We start from the raw sequence: 13,119 nt of genomic DNA on the forward strand, positions 1-13,119 counted from the left end.
AAGGAACTAATATTCTGGTGGTGAGAGAGACAATAAATAATCATCATGATAAGTAACTTACATGAGATATGTGTCAATAAGGTAACTGCTATGGGGGAAAAACAGACTAGGGAGAGGGAACTTGGAAGTGCAGCGGGAGAGGGGCCGTGGCCATTTTAAAGAGGGCGGTCTGCATGGGCTTCCCTGAGAAGGGGATACATAAGGGAGAATCGGAGGAGATGAGGAGTCAGGGACGAAGATTTGCAGTGTTCTAGGCACAGGGACCAGCGGATGCGAATCCTAAGGCAAGCACAAGCCTACCTGCTTGATTAACCACCGCCACAACCTAACACTAAGCAAAAATGTCGGCTACTGCGACTAGTCTCTTAACCATGTCTCCTTTCCCCGAAAGAATCTGTGCTAGCAAAACCAAAACAAAGAAATCTATTTATAAACATCCATTCAATAAACGTTTACTGAACACCATGTGCTAGGCACCACTTTCCATGCAAAGGACACAGAAAAGAACACGACAGGCACCACTTTCTATTCTAAACTGTGAAGACCTCAGGAAGGGGCTTGAGGTTAACGACAAAGCCCATTCAATAAGTATACGAAATACTTCTTTCCTGTTCTTTGGCTTATTGGGCCTTCATTGCTTAAAAAAAAAATAGCAGAGATTTACAGAAATGACCTCCAGATTAAGTGGGATGATACTATACTGAAAGTATCTCAAAGTCTCTATCTTTACAGCATAGATATCAGCCCCTTATTAAGTTTCTTCACTAAACAGACGATCACTTCAAAAGTACTAACAATGACATTACATTAAAATCTTCTCCCCCCTGCCCCTGAAGGGGCAAAACCTTGCTACCCAGAGTCCAATCATTTTTCTGCCACTTTCCCAAGATTCACTTCAGTTAGAGGAAACACGCAGTCTACCCAGGACAAGGCGCTGCGCCGTGTGCTCTGGCAGCTGAGTAAGGAGTCTCTGCTCTCCAGGCCCTCCCCATGCGGGGTGGGAAACAGCATATACATCCTTGTTTCTGCTGTTTCCTACTGCAAAAATAAGTACAGCTCATAATACCACCTGGTTGCACAGAAAATGACTATGAATTTTTCCCTCAAGTCCCAACCAAAAGCTTAAACTTACAGAGTTAAAAACATTTTAAAAACACTTATTATTCCATAAAAAGTACAATTTAGCAGAATATATTTTATATAACTTATCTGAGCCCACTCAGAAACTGGAAAGTAAAAGGTTAGAAAGTTAAGACCATAACAAGAAATATTATATTAAAGAAACCAAATGAAATATATTTGTCGATTACTTTCTTTATCCCCCTTAGGTTAAAGGGTACTTTAAGATTAGCTGAAAACACGTTTCTACGTGTTAAGGAATGTACATAAGAGAAGACAGAGGACAAAAAAAAAAAATTAACGCATTTTAACCTGATGCCCTAATCTACTTTTTAATTAAGAGAGCAACTCCTAAAACATATTACTCCTTGTCTTCCTCTCTGTTTACTGTGAAGTATTTATGGGTAGAAGGGTTTCTCTTCTAACCTTAACCATCGATCTCCTCTTAGGACTGGCCTAAATAAAACTAAAACATGCTATCATATGCTTCACCCAACTTAGCACTACATTAGCTGGCTGCGGGGTCCATGTTTTCAGAGGAAGTGCTTTCTCTCTCTACCTAAATGTCCTGTCACGCATATTAGAGCTATCCTCTGTCACAGTGTTCTACAGACGAGATTAGCAAATATAAAAACTGTGTCAGCAACGAGGTGAAAAAATAGGTGTACTCTCAAACTGCAAATATTCTTTGACCCAGCAGTTCCACTTCTAGGAATTTATCCCACAAGACGACCTATGAACAAGGTTCTTCACTGCAGCATTGTTTCTAATAGAAAGAGATAGTCACGACTCCATTTCTCAACCTCCCTTGCATTCAGACGCGGCCGTGACACTAAGTTCTGGCTAAGCAAACATGATTGTAAGTGTTGTTAAGTAGCGGCTTCTAGAAATCTTCCCGTAAAAAGGCTGGCATGTAACCTTTGCCCCGTCTTGCATCCTGCAGCTTGGAAATGAGCTGCAATAGCTGGAGATCCAGCTAGGTCGGAGGGCGAGGGCAACACAGGCTGGAGCAGTAACAGCACAGAAAGGGCCAGGCAGTCAGAAGACAATGGGGAGGAAGGAAGCTAGACTAGAGGGCGCTCTCTCGTGACTGCAGCATTTTTTGTACACATACGACTGTCAAAACTCATCCAACCGTCCACTTAATATCTGTACATTTTACTGTATTCAGGATGCCTCAAGACGAGAGAGAGAGAGTAACCCCACAAGCGCTATACCAGCCCCAGACCACCTATCTGACCTTTTGTAAAAGAAAGAAAAACTTTGTGGTTTAACCCACTGCTGGTTTAGGTTTTCTATCACTAATACACTCGTCATATACCAATATATAAAGAACCACAAAATGAAGTAAACAAGGCAAGGCAACAGTACGTAGAATATGCTATCGTTTACGTTTTTGCTAAGGTAGGAAGAATAGAATTGGTTGCCTCCAGTGAGAGGAAACCTCTGAGAGACAAAAGACAGAAGAAAACATCACTTTTTGCACATTTTGCATTTTAAACCAAGTGAACACATTACCCACTCAAAAGATAAATGTTCTTTAATCCTATTAAATATTTTAATTTTTTTGAAATTTTGGTATATGAGGATTTTAATGCTTTGAAGACTTATATTGACTTTAGTTTCAAGATGATCCCACAGGGAACTAACTATAAGAACCACTAGATGCAAAAAGTGACAAAACAATAAAAAAATATTGGAAGTGGGGAGGGGAAGGAGAGTGCTAAGAACTCTTCTTTCGAGGGAAAAAGGCAAGAAAACATTTTAACCAAAAAGAGAAGCGTTGGAGTCATTCTACTGCTGGAAATACACACTATATGTCTTTTAATTTCTCATTATCTGCTTTTAATGAAGAACAAACAAAAGCAGCTAGCTAAATCAAAAAGGCCAACTAAGCTTTTCTCTGATTAGCTGAAGGACTCATATAAAAGGTTCTTTCTTGCTGGAGTACTACAGATTATGAAGAGTTACAATAGGAACATGCAAGTCTGTGAATCAGATTACAAATTGAAATAAAATGAGGATTACTGAGAAATTTATTAAATCGACCTTAGATGGTTTTCTTTTCTCAACACTATTTTAAAATTTGCATTTGTAAATCCTGTTACCTTTATCACGATATAAACAATCTAACAAAAGAAAGAGTTACTCAAAATCTATCTACTCTTTTTTTTTTTTTTATGAGGAGGACCAGCCCTGAGCTAACATCCAATGCCAATCCTCCTCTTTTTTGCTGAGGAAGACTGGCCCTGGGCTAACATCCGTGCCCATCTTCCTCTACTTTATATGGGATGCCGCCACAGCATGGCTTAATAAGTGGTGCATCAGTGCGTGCCCAGGATCTGAACTGGTGAACCCCGGGCCACCGCAGCGGAGAGCGCACACTTAACCGCCTGCGCCACCGGGCCGGCCCCAAAAATCTATCTACTCTTAAAGAGACCATTTAATTTTGTGTCAGTTGCCCCCAAGTCTTGGCCTACACACATATATGTATTTTTGTGTATGACTAGTGTATATATTTTATGTTCCGTTTTTACACACATTTCTATGTAATAATTAAATTGCACAAAATAAAAAATGTTCACTTTAGAAATATCCATAAAGTTTTGGATTTTCCTTTTTGAAAGGTAACTCAGTAAGAAAGCTTTATTCCTCACACCAATTCCAGAAGACAACCATCCAGATCCTAGGGCAGCGGCAACCAACCATCTATTGATCCACCTCGATTACAAACCTCTGAAGTGATAAATACAAATATTTAAACCAAGAAAGGAGACATCATTTACATCCTCTGGCTGGTAATAGTACAAACACCAAATTGTTTCTAACAGGGTTGGGGGGTTACAAACAAAGTCACTGACCCTTTAGAAATTCCTAGTAACTAGTGTGGAAATTTCCTTTGGGGCCTCCGAAACATAGTAGGCATGGACAATAATCAGGAACCCCTTCAAAGTAAATGCTCCTGAGGGCAAAGACTACATTTTCCATCACAGTTCTCGAGTTATCCTATAAAGTGGAATTTTGGCAATATATACCAAATGAACACTCAAATGCAGAAGGCTCAAAGTAGGCACACAATTAACATTTGGTGAATTAACTGAACACTAACAATTTAGAAACAAATACAATGCACAGGGAAATAAAATTAAGCTTTATTTCTCTGAATAAGATGTCTACACTATAAGCATACAATACAAATGGCAAATTTCTTAAAGAAAACTGAATAATTACGCTAAGGTTCACTAATGAAGGCTTGACATGGTTTTCTTCTGAAGGGGAGAAAAAACTAGGTTTGTACCTGCCAAGAACATTACATTGAATTCACATTGAATCTTCAAGAATGGTATTTTTGTTACTTTAATAAACCAATAAAACTAACATGCTTTGCAAGTAGAAAGGTGGGAAGTTACGCTCGTTATTTTTTTGTTTTTTTTATTGATATTTTAATGGTTTCTAACATTGTGAAATTTTGGGTTGTACATTTTTGTTTGTCCATCACCCCATATATGACTCCCTTCACCCCTTGTGCCCACCCCCCACCCCCACTTCCCGGGTAACCACAGTCCAGTTTTCTCTGTCCATGTGTTGGTTTATATTCCACATATGAGTGAGATCATACAGTGTTTGTCTTTCTCTTTCTGGCTTATTTCACTTAACATAATACGCTCCAGGCCCATCCATGTTGTTGCAAATGGGACGATTTTGTCTTTTTTTATGGCTGAGTAGTATTCCATTGTATATATATACCACATTTTCTTAATCCAATCGTCAGTCGAGGGACACTTAGGTTGCTTCCACTTCTTGGCTATGGTGAATAATGCTGCAATGAACATAGGGGTGCATAAGCCTCTTTGGATTGTTGATTTCAGGTGCGTTGGATAGATTCCCAGTAGTGGGATGGCTGGATCATAGGGCATCTCTATTTTTAATTCTTTGAGGAATCTCCATACCGTTTTCCATAGAGGCTGCACCAATTTGCATTCCCACCAGCTGTGTATGAGGGTTCCTGTTTCTCCACATCCTCTCCAACATTTGTTGTTTTTTGTCTTGGTGATTATAGCCATTCTAACGGGTGTGAGGTGGTATCTTAGTGTTGTTTTGATTTGCATTTCCCTGATGATTAGTGATGTTGAGCATCTTTTCATGTGCCTATTGGCCATCTGTATATCTTCCTTGGAGAAGTGTCTGTTCATTTCCTCTGCCCATTTTTTGATCGGGTTGTTTGTTTTTTTGTTGTTCAATTGTGTGAGTTCTTTATATATTATGGAGATCAACCCCTTGTCAGATGTATGTTTTGCAAATATTCTCTCCCAGCTGGTTGGTTGTTTGTTCATCTTGATTCTGGTTTCATTTGTCTTATAAAAGCTCTTTAGTCTGATAAAGTCCCACTTGTTTATTTTTTCTTTAGTTTCCCTAGTCTGGGTAGGCATGTCATCCGAAAAGATTCCTTTAAACCCAATGTCAAATAGTGTGTTGCCTATATTTTCTTCTATGAGTTTTATAGTTTCAGGTCTCACCTTCAGGTCTTTGATCCATTTTGAGTTAATTTTTGTGAATGGCGATAGCACATGGTCCACTTTCATTCTTTTGCATGTGGCTGTCCAGTTTTCCCAACACCATTTATTGAAGAGACTTTCCTTTCTCCATTGCATGTCCTTAGCACCTTTGTCGAAAATTAGCTGTCCGTATATGTGTGGTTTTATTTCTGGGCTTTCAATTCTGTTCCATTGATCTGTGTGTCTGTTTTTGTACCAGTACCATGCTGTTTTGATTACTATTGCTTTGTAGTATGTTTTGAAGTCAGGAATTGTGATGCCTCCTGCTTTGTTCTTTTTCTTTAGGATTTCTTTAGCTATTCGGGGTCTTTTGTTGCCCCATATAAATTTTAGTATTCTTTTTTCTATTTCTGTGAAGAATGTCATTGGGATTCTGATTGGGATTGCATTGAATCTGTAGATTGCTTTAGGTAATATAGACATTTTAACTATGTTTATTCTTCCAATCCACGTGCATGGGATATCTTTCCATTTCTTTATGTCATCGTAGATTTCCCTCAATAATGTCTTGTAGTTCTCATTGTATAGGTCCTTCACCTCCTTGGTAAGATTTATTCCTAGGTATTTTATTCTTTTTGATGCAATTGTAAATGGTATTATCTTTTTGAGCTCTCTTTCTGTTAGTTCATTATTAGCATATAGAAATGCAACTGATTTTTGTAGATTGATTTTGTACCCTGCAACTTTGCTGTAGTTGTTGATTGTTTCTAACAGTTTTCCAACAGATTCTTTAGGGTTTTCTATATATACAATCATGTCATCTGCAAATAGTGAGAGTTTCACTTCTTCGCTACCTATTTGGATTCCTTTTATTCCTTTTTCTTGCCTAATTGCTCTGGCCAAAACCTCCAGTACTATGTTGAACAGGAGTGGTGAGAGTGGGCAGCCCTGCCTCGTTCCTGTTCTCAGAGGAATGGCTTTCAGTCTTTCCCCGTTGAGTATGACATTAGCTGTGGGTTTGTCATATATGGCCTTTATTATGTTGAGGTACTTTCCTTCTATTCCCATTTTATTGAGAGTTTTTATGATAAATGGATGTTGTATCTTGTCAAATGCCTTCTCTGCGTCTATTGAGACGATCATGTGGTTTTTATTCTTTGTTTTGTTGATGTGATGTATCACGTTGATTGATTTGCGGATGTTGAACCATCCCTGCGTCTCTGGTATAAATCCCACTTGATCATGGTGTATGATCTTTTTAATATATTGTTGTATTCGGTTTGCCAATATTTTGTTGAGGATTTTTGCATCAATGTTCATCAGCGATATTGGCCTGTAATTTTCTTTCTTTGTATTGTCTTTGTCTGGTTTTGGTATCAGGGTGATGTTGGCCTCATAGAATGATTCAGGAAGTGTTCCATCTTCCTCTCTTTTTTGGAATAGTTTGAGGAGGATGGGTATTAAATCTTCTTTGAATGTTTGGTAAAATTCACTGGAGAAGCCATCTGGTCCTGGACTTTTATTTTTTGGGAGGTTTTTGATTACTATTTCAATCTCTTTACTTGTGATTGGTCTATTCAGATTCTCCATTTCTTCTTGGCTCAATTTTGGGAGGTTGTATAAGTCTAAGAATTTATCCATTTCTTCTAGATTGTCCAATTTGTTGGCATATAATTTCTCATAGTATTCTCTTATAATCCTCTGTATTTCCATGGTATCCGTTGTAATTTCTCCTCTTTCATTTCTAATTTTATTTACTTTAGCCTTTTCTCTTTTTTTCTTAGTTAGCCTGGCTAAGGGTTTGTCTATTTTGTTTATCTTCTCGAAGAACCAACTCTTTGTTTCATTAATCCTTTCTACTGTTTTTTTGGTCTCAATATCATTTATTTCTGCTCTGATTTTTATTATTTCTCTCCTTCTGCTGACTTTGGGCTTTGTTTGTTCTTCTTTTTCTAGTTCTGTTAGGTGTAATTTAAGGTTGCCTATTAGGGCTTTTTCTTGTTTGTTAAGGTGGGCTTGTATCGCTATGAGTTTCCCTCTCAGGACCGCTTTTGCTGCGTCCCATATGGTTTGATATGGCATGTTATCATTTTCGTTTGTTTCCAGATAGTTTTTGATTTCTCCTTTAATTTCATCAATGATCCATTGGTTGTTCAGTAGCATGTTGTTTAATCTCCACATTTTTGTCACTTTCCCAGTTTTTTTTTCCTGGTTCATTTCCAGTTTCATAGCCTTATGGTCTGAAAAGATGCTTGTTATGATTTCAATCTTCTTAAATTTATTGAGGCTTGCTTTGTTTCCCAACATATGGTCTATCCTAGAGAATGTTCCATGCGCGCTTGAGAAGAATGTGTAGTCAACTGTTTTTGGGTGGAGTGCTCTGTATATGTCTACTAGGTCCATCTCGTCCAGTTTTTCGTTTAAGTCTAATATTTCTTTATTAACTTTTTGTCTGGATGATCTATCCATTGCTGTAAGTGGGGTGTTAAGATCCCCTACTATTATTGTGTTGTTGTTGATTTCTCCTTTTAGGTTTGTTAATAGTTGTTTTATGTACATTGGTGCTCCTATGTTGGGTGCATATATATTTATAAGTGATATGTCTTCTTGATGGAGTGTCCCTTTTATCATTATATATTTCCCTTCTTTGTCTTTCTTAACCTGTTTTATCTTGAAGTCTACTTTGTCTGATATGAGTATGGCAACACCTGCTTTCTTTTGTTTGCCATTAGCTTGGAGTATTGTCTTCCATCCTTTCACTCTGAGCCTGTGCTTGTCTTTAGTGCTAAGATGTGTTTCCTGAAGGCAGCATATTGTTGGGTCTTGCTTTTTAATCCATCCTGCCACTCTGTATCTTTTGATTGGAGAGTTCAATCCATTTACATTTAGGGTAATTATTGAAATATGAGGGCTGAATGTTGCTGTTTTGTCACTTATTTTCTGGTTCTTTTGCATTTCCTTTGTTTCTTGTCCCATTTGTTTTGGACTGCCAATTCAGTTTGGTTGTTCTGTCTTATGATTCTTCTAGTTTTCTCTTTGTTTATCATATGTGGTTTTAATTTGATTATTTGTTTAGTGGTTACCTTGAGGTTTGGGCGAAAAATCTTCTGTATGAGATAGTCCATTATCTGATAGCCTCCTATTTCCTTATACTAAGTCAATTCAGTCACTTTCCTCTTCCCCTTCTAAGTTGCTCTTGTTATACCTTATTCTATCTTGTGTTGTGGCTGTGTGTTTACAGTGATGAGGTTAAATTTATTTTTGGTGAATTTCTTCCTTTGATCTTTGAGTTTAGTATTTAAGTGGTTGCTAACCTATTCCGGTAAAGATCTACTATTTCTCTGATTTTGTCTACCTACTTTTCTCCTTACTCCAAGCTTTGTGTTCCCTTTCTCTTCTTGTTTTCAGTCCTGAGGGCCTTCTTGAGTATTTCTTGTAGTGGCGGTCTCATGGCCATGAACTCCCTTAGCTTTTGTTTATCTGGGAGAGTTACTATTTCTCCATCATATTTGAAGGATATTTTTGCTGGATAGAGTATTCTTGGCTGAAAGTTTTTGTCTTTTAGTATTTTGAATATATCATTCCAGTCTCTTCTAGCCTGAAAAGTTTCTGTTGAGAAATCCGCTGAGAGCCTGATGGGAGTTCCTTTGTACGTTATTTTTTGTTTTTGTCTAGCTGCCCTTAATATTGTTTCTTTGTCGTTGACCCTGGCTAGCCTTACCACTAGGTGTCGTGGTGAAGGCCTTTGTCTGTTAATATATATAGGCGTCCTGTTGGCTTCGCTTACTGGTATTTCCTGCTCCTTCCCCAGATTTGGGAAATTTTCAGCTATTATTTCCTTGAATAGGCTCTCTGTTCCTCTTTCCCTCTCCTCTCCCTCAGGAATACCTATAATTCTTATGTTACATTTTCTAATAGAGTCCGATATTTCTCGGAGTCTTTCTTCATTTCTTTTTAGTCTTAGTTCTCTCTCTTCTTCCATCTGGAGTATATCTGTATTCCTATCCTCTAAAGTACTAATTCTTTCCTCCATATTGTCAGCTCTGTTCTTTAAAGATTCCAGATTCTCCTTTATCTCCTCCATTGTGTTCTTCACCTCCATCAGCACTGATAGGTTTTTCTTTATGATTTCAATCTCTTTTGTGAAGAAACTCCTAATCTCATTTAATTGTTTGTCTGTGTTGTCTCGTATTTCGTTGAGTGTTTTTATGATAGCTATTTTGAAATCTCTGTCATTTAGTTTATGGATTTCTGTGTCTTCAGGGTTGATTTCTGGGTGCTTGTCATTTTGTTTCTGGTCTGGTGATTTCATATATTTTTGCATTGTGGTTCCTGTGTTGGTTTTGATTTTCCTCATCCTGGAAGTCTCTGGTTGCAATTTCCACCTGCCGCCACTGTCTGGTGGTAAAGGGCTGTGTAGTCTAAGCCCCCTGCGCTCTGCCCCAGTTTTTCTGCTGCGATCCGCAGTTTTGTTTTGTTTTGTTTTGTTTTGTTTCCCCACTGCGATCCACGGGTCCAGTCCAGTTTATTCAGGTCTGCCTCGGACCGCTAGATCTGGTCGAGCTGCAGACTCCGGGTTGCGGGGACGGGGGAGCTCTCTCTTTTGCCCTCTGGGTCCCTGACGTGGGAGGCTTCTCGTTTGCCCCTCTTTATCCGCTCTCTGGGGTGCTCAGATGTTGATGGTAGCCCTGTGGCTCCTCTGAGCCCTCTGTGCGGGAGTTTCCCACTGGCTGAGAGAGCCCAAAGAGCTACAGTTTCCCGCCGAGGGCCGCCCCTCCCCCCTCTCTGGGAGCCGCGTGGACCGGATCGCTGATCTGATGGGGAGGGAGCGGAGTTCTCCTTACCTCTCCCCACTTCCTCCGGGGGCCCAGCACGTTCCGCTCTCAGATGTGTGGCAGTGTGGATCCCTCCGCTCTAGCTTTTCACTGTCTGGGATTCCATTGTTGGTCTGTGGCTGTTACTTTTGTTGTATCTTGTGGGGGAAGAATTCACGGGAAAGCTCACTCCGCCATGATGCTGACGTCACTCCTGCGCTCGTTATTTTTTAAAAGGTAAAGATTAACTTTCCCCTAACTTCTCAATTATCAATTTGGAAGGGAAAAAAATGGACTAATCAAATTAATTTTGTATAGTATTCTCCAAGAATACCAAATCTACGGCATAAATACGACGACACAGGTTACTCAAATTTGATTCTAACAAATTTTTACTTGATTCTACAGGAAACAAAGATTAGTATCTGTCAGACCAGTCATTAAGGGACTTACTCAAGAAGCCAAAATCTTAAGATTTTTAACAGGAATTCTCACTGGATTACATGACTGTGGTCAAAAGGTAACATGTATTTAAATCAGAGCCATTAAACAAGAGAAAGATTCAACAAGTGTTTAGTAAAGGAGATGCTTGCAAACACTGGGGACACATGAAAAGGCCGTTAATAAAATGAAACCATAATATTTAAGTCCAACAAATGAGTTGGCAAGCAGATTTTAATCTCCAAAACTAATTATATCTTTTAAAGAGGCATGCTCCCCTTCTTTTTTTTTGTGAGGAAGATCAGCCCTGAGCTAACATCTGTGCTAATCCTCCTCTTTTTGCTGAGGAAGATCGGCTCTGAGCTAACATCCATTGCCTAATCCTCCTCCTTTTTTTCACCAAAGCCCCAGTAGATAGTTGTATGTCATAGTTGCACATCCTTCTAGTTGCTGTATGTGGGACGCGGCCTCAGCATGGCCGGACAAGCGGTGGGTCGGTGCGCCCGGGATCCATACTCGGGCGCCAGTAGCAGAGCACGCGCACTCAACCACTAAGCCACGGGCTGGCCCTGCTCCCCTTCTTTTATGTCACTTAAAAGCAGGGGAAATCCATGAGACATTCATAAAGGAACAGTTCTTAACAGAAGCTTTACAACTCCTCATTCTCTACTAAAATAGGATAATTAGAGTTCAAGCAGTATAGACAAAGTAGATTCACAAAATAAAACAAGATAACTTCTACAGTAAGATTCAAGTAATTTTTGGTAATATACCCAAGAATATTTTTAGGTAATTGAGAACATTTGTAATACAGAGACTAAGCCCCTAGGTCAAATAAAGAAGGGAGAAAATAACTCATTTTTTAGATTCAGAAATAAAACAGTAAGTAACATGGGTAAAGTTTTCACTTAAATTTCAAGACCATCAAATTTTTTAAAAAAGCAGTAGTTCTAAAATGTTTTATACTGTAATTTTTAAGTATGAAAATATTTTTTACTATACGGTCTTAAAAATATATGCAACTAGAATATAAAGTTATGTTTTAATTTGAGGAAAAGTTACAACCTCCTGCTAATAAAAGGAAAATGTGAACTTTCCAGAAAAGTCAGTATTTATTTGGATTTTAATAACCAATTTTATTAATGATATTTGCCAAAAAGGGAGGAAAAACCCACAAGGTGTTAAACAATAAGACAAAAGAATAAATTCTTAAATAAAGACTGCTACTTGTCAAAGAATATATAAGATCCATAAAATAATGCTAAGAGAAAAAGTGACAGAAGTTAACTAATGCACTTAGCATAATGACTGACACATAAAACACACCATTTTTTTAAGCAAATTAATAATAATAAACAGGCTTTGAAATTCCACAAGTTAAAAATGTTGGCATAGGGCCAGCCCCAGTGGCCTAGTGGTTTGGTTCAGCTCACTGTGCTTCAGCAGCTGGGGTTCGGTTCCCAGGCACAGACCTACACCACTTCCTCCATCAGTGCCCGTGCTGTGGTGGCGGCGCACACACAAAAAGAGGAAGATTGGCAGCAGATGTTACCTCGGGGTAAATCTTCCTCAGCAAAAATAAAAAAAAAAGTTTGGTGTATATGTATTTTATCAAGTTAGCCATATAACATGTTAAATAAAACACAGGCAAAGAAAAGATCAAAGGAAAGACAGGATTCCTAAAGCATAAAGCTGTATGTCCTTCTTTGGACTTATTTTCAGGATCCATTTTCAGAGTCCTCTTAGTTGTATCCCAAACAAGCTAAACTACTGCGATGATGGTAGAGCTCCTCGTGTAGAAGAAGACTGCCTGAACCAGAGAATCCCATCCCCAGGGCTAGAGCAACTGGAGTGTAGAAAGTACCGAATCCTCCAGAGAATAACCCTGATGACTGAACTCGAGAGAAAATCTCTTGCCCTACTTTGGAAACTAGTTTGCCTCTCCTGGTTCCTGGACAATAAAGCAAATGTGTCCTCTGAGACTTCTTATCAAACTCAAATTTCACCTTCAGAAACTCCAGCTAATCAATTATTCCCTACAGTAGTTCCAAGAGTGATTTTACAGCTTCAAACAGACTACAACAAAATTAGATTTCTTAATTTTCAAGAGGCAGATGAACACGGTACTACACGAACTCCTACAACTGCATCTGCTAAAAGCTAAGTTAACCAGCAGAGTACAAAACAAAACAGAATTTCAAGAAAATTTAAAGCTGCAAATTTAAATAACCCAGGTATGTCCTTAAAGA

The sequence above is a fragment of the Diceros bicornis genome, chromosome 24, assembly GCF_020826845.1.
Source record: "Diceros bicornis minor isolate mBicDic1 chromosome 24, mDicBic1.mat.cur, whole genome shotgun sequence".
Classification (NCBI taxonomy): domain Eukaryota; kingdom Metazoa; phylum Chordata; class Mammalia; order Perissodactyla; family Rhinocerotidae; genus Diceros; species Diceros bicornis.